This window comes from Falco rusticolus, chromosome 1 (assembly GCF_015220075.1).
Source record: "Falco rusticolus isolate bFalRus1 chromosome 1, bFalRus1.pri, whole genome shotgun sequence".
NCBI lineage: Eukaryota > Metazoa > Chordata > Aves > Falconiformes > Falconidae > Falco > Falco rusticolus.
In genome coordinates this window covers 57,021,006-57,025,882 of record NC_051187.1, presented here as the reverse complement: position 1 = coordinate 57,025,882, position 4,877 = coordinate 57,021,006, and positions in this window count along the sequence as shown.

Genomic DNA, 4,877 nt, shown 5'->3' with positions numbered 1-4,877 from the left:
TGGTGCCTTAAGAGATGAAATAGCTGAACGTACAGTGACTAGGCTGGCCAGGCAGTGAGTCACTGAGCAGTCAGCAGTCAACAGTTACATGAAATGTGTGGGTGTGAGGCCAGGGAAAGGATCAGAATCGTTCAGGCGTGGAGCGGAGTTAGGAGGTGGAATATAACCAGCAGAAAATGGAGACTAATGTGATTAACTTCTTGATGGTTGAAACTGGGCTGTGAGATGATGAGTTCAACAGCTGAGAGAATGCAACTTCTGAGTAAGAAACTGTGACACACAGTGAGCGAGTCCTGCCATGGTTTGGCGATTCCCTCTCCTTCCTCGTTCAGGTTCCAAAGCTTGCCTTTTCCTGTAGCTGTTCTTCCCCACAGCTCACGCACTCCTTTGTGCCTTCAAGGGACTGTCAGTTCTGGTCGTAGCAAGAAACAGTAAGTGGTACTTCAGTCCTGAAAGAGACAGTTGGGTCATCACAGCCTGTGGTAATACAGGTGTTGCTGGTGCTGGCAGAAAAAAAAGGACTGAGCTTGATAATGGGATGAGGGCTGTGGGAAGGCTGTAAGAGCTGGGAGGGGGTTGTATGGGATTGGGATAGCTGCTGCTTCGTCACCTCTGTACCTCAGCCTTTGCACAACGTGATGTCAGGGGAGGGAGAGCAAGCTCTTCGGCCACTGAGAGTGGCTATGTGCTGGTGCTGGCCACTGTAGGACAGAGGGGAGAGCTCTTCTCACGTGGGGTCTGCTGACAAGGCAAGGCCAAGGTGGCAATGAGTTGTCCCTTTCTTTCTCAGCGCCTTCCGGGGAACTCAGCAATAGCAGCAGACCTCTTCTCAAATCAAGATTCATGGGTCAGCCAGGATCTCCTATTAGCTTTGTCCTAAGTTAATGCTCATCTGGCTGAGAAAATGCCACAATCATGTCCTCCTCAGACCTGCGTTTGGTTAACTGCAGAAAAAAAACCCAGGTATTTTCTAAAAGTATAGCCAGTTAGTGCTGATTTTTTCCAAGATGTGGCTAGCTGGATTGACTTTCAAGAGTGGAGGCTTCTCAGATTTGCCACAACATTTTTATACCTCTGATCAGAAAACTAATACTTTAAATGAACAGCCTTTAAAACACAGTGCTGAGAGGGACGGCGCAACGTGAGAGGAGCCTGGTTCTCAGCTGCTTTCAGAAGGGCTGCTGTGCGAAGGCAGGTGTCAGGAGGAAGCGGTGACTGGGACACAGCACTAGCACCCTCGGCACGTACCCACTGATCCTGTGGGCCTTGCCAGAAACACGGGTTGTGTGTAGCTGTGGATTATGGAAATGACTGGCAACGCTACTGTGGAATACCTTGCCAAAACGTTTCAGCAGGGGGAGCAAAAAGTTCAAATGTGGCTTTCTTCATTTTATGTAGCAGGCACCTCCTGCACCGTCAGTTGCAGTATAGTTCCCATTTGATTTTCTCATTCCCAGAACAGTTTCCTTTTTCTTCTCCTTGACTGTCCTAAAGCCAGGAGTAAACCCTCCTCTGTTGATCAAAATCCTGCTCTTGCCTTTAGCTTTGGTATCAGTTAGGGTTTACTATTGACAGATGCCAGCAACTCTTCCTTAGCTCTACTGTTTTGTACAAGTAACCAGGTCCAACTAGGTCAGTCCCAGCTCTTGGTGTCAGCACAGCATTCCTCAGAACCTGCAAGTTCTGTCAGTTTTTAGGAAGGATGTTGCACTGTGCCTATGATCAAGGTGGAAAATGCCTCCCTGCAGATTTCTACGCTACAGTTTCACTGAACTAATTTTACAGGACACTGTATAGAATATATTTGACAAGTCTAGATATTTTTGGCATTTGTAAGAATTAGTAAATTCTATTTTAGCTTTTCCACTTCTAATAGACACGACAAAAATGGACAAAAATACCTTTAAAACTACTTGAAACTGTATTATTTGCAGAGTGTCCACCTATGCCTCTATACAGGTTAACTGCAGCTCAGTATGTGTGCCTTTGCATGTGTCTTCCTCTCCAAGCCCAAAAGAAAGCTTCCTGCTAACTGTTTAAGGTTCATAGGCTACAATTCCAGCACGGTGATAAAAATACCAGGAAATTCTTTGGTAAGTTTTCCCTTTACAGTTGTCAAGTCAAGTAGATTCACATTTTTGTTGCTATACACACTGCTATTCTCTCCACTTCCTTGGGGAATATACAGTCTTCAATTCATGTTTGCCCCCTGACCAGAAAGGAAGATGCTTTCAGACTGCACGCTGCAGAATGCTTAGGGTGCTGCACTTGGTGGTTATTGTGTCACCCACTGTCTTCTGTGCCTGTTCTGCCTCTTTTGCATGCTAAGGGTCATTCAGTGGGGTCGTTTTAATAGGAGGTTATTGTATTTGGAAATTGTAATGTCTGTAAACCTAATCAAGAAGATGAGGGAATATGGTATTCAGTTCATCTGTGACTGTCTGTAAAATAATTCTACTTGAGTAAAACTGACAGGAATAGAAACTTTATATAGTTCCCTTTTTCAAAAAGTTTTATAAAAAGTAGAATCCTCCTGTAGGGAGGGATCACTAGGCCAAATTTGGAGTCTGTTCAGTAACAGATGTGTGACATGTAAGGATTTAAATTCGAACACAAGCTTAAGTATGCAATCAGGCCTCTGACAAACAGCCCTTGTTCATGATAGCCTCTAATACTTGCTCACCATCATAACAGCATCTCATAAATTACATTTACGATGTTCCCTTAACCTCAGTGCACTCTCAATTTATTCATTAGATCACTCCTACCAATGAAGTGTCATCTTCGCTAATCTAAATGAAATTGGATCAATTTTTCTTTCCTCACCACCCTATATGGATGTTTTTCACAAGACCCCTTTCCCCTGGCTTTTATTAAATCTTCAGAAAGCATTAGGCTGAAGCTATTACATAGACCTGCAGATGTAAAATGAAAAGCATTAATGTTTTATAGCACTCCTCTCCTTGCATTCCCAAAAGGAATGAAACACATGCATCCTGTCATGAAGAGAAATGTTGTATCAGGGCTAAGAACCTAAGAGACTGGGGTTTGTTAATAAGTATCATGGTAATTTCAGCTGATTTTAAATAGCGGTTAACTTTGAGAGATATGATTTCACTTTTTATCAGAGTTTGTGTGGGTAAAGTCATGACATTTAAGACCACCTCCCTTTTAACAAAATGCCATTAAATCATTCATTAATAATGCATATATTAATGCCAATAAAATCTTTATGCCATGCCAGTCTCTTATTTGCAGGAAATAAAATTAGACCACAGTGTGCAGTAAACTACAGGCAGAGTCCTCCCAGTTTTCAGGCAGAAATAATCACTGGCATCATGTGGGAGAGTACTGAGCACAGTATGTGTGTCCAGTTCCAGAAGGTTCACAAGAACCTCTGCAGAAGGGCCTAACAGCAGCACAGTGCATTCCTGGAAGCCATCAGTGGGCAGTTACAGCAGGCAGAATATGGAAAAAGACAGAAATTAGACATATGGAAGCAGAGTTGCACAGGCCAGAGGATGCAGGGATAATGTCATTATAATTACTGCTTTGTCTCTTTTTCAGCTGAACTGAGCATTTTAGGGAATTCAGACTGAAGTCTAAAATTAACTGTGAGACACTTATGGTGTAATAACAGCCACAAAACAATGAATGACACAGTTTCTGCATTTTGCTTCTTAAATAGAGTGCAAGAAATCAAATTTTGTGCCAGCTGCACTTCAATTGCATATACTTTGTCTAGTAGTTGCCACAAGTCAGGCACCTTTCTCCAAACTTATTTTACAAGTTTATTTGTAATCTATTATAACTATTGTTCAAATTCATAATCAAAAGAATGGTAAATATTACTGTTCTCATAGAGTAAAAAGGCATGTCACAGCATGCCAAGTTCAGCTTCCCCTGATTTTGCATCAAGACTGTGAAGATCTTGTCTGCTGCCTCAGTCCTGGTCTTTATTAGCATTCAGGGCAATTTTATCCCTTTGTCTGAAGCTTCCAAATTAGGTTAGAAAAATCACCCAGTGGCAAGACATGATCAAGCACATCCTAGCAAGTAATTGATTCAACTCGCTCAATCACTGGTCAAGGGCTCTGCAGACACTTCAGTTCTTAGCTACTAGCTATCCCCGTAAACATTAGGTAGATAATTTGAACAGATTAGTAAATTCTTTGAGATTTTCTATAGAAAAATATGTAGCCGTGAGAGACAGTATTACCTTGACAGATTCTGAAATGCAAGGAAATGGTAATTTATCATGCTCGTGATCTTAATTTTATTATCTCATGGAAATTACTAAAATGTCCTTTTTCTACAAAGAAATCGTGACTGAGTGCTACAACTGCAACTACAAATGTGTTCCGCTCCCCTACAGACATAAGCAAAACCAAAAGAACACCCCTGCTTGTTCCATGGCCACAGTTGAGCAGCAATCTCATCTAACAACAAGCAGGAAGAAAAAAAAATTACATAATTAAGCTGTGCTAGAGATGGAGTCAAGAGGTTCAACCTTACACTCTTTCTCCTTTTAGAGCTTTGTGAGAGAAACAGAACTAATTTTGCTGTATTACTTTAACAGGATTTGTCTGAGTAGAGCAACAGAAGTGAGAATGGGATTGATGTGCACAGTTTACCTTCTCAGACTTTGGAGGAAAACAAACTACTTAACATGCAGAAGTATCCTGATAAAAGCTGGAAGCGCATACAGATTTGTATATAATAACAGCCTGCTACAGTAGGCTGTGGTTTTAAAGCCAGGGGGAAAGAAAAAATATCCAAAGACAGGCTTGTGCTTTTCACATAGTAATTCCTTCACCAAACCCAAGAATTGGGGCTTGGTGTTCAATATACCACATCTGTAAGTAAAGACTGAGTAT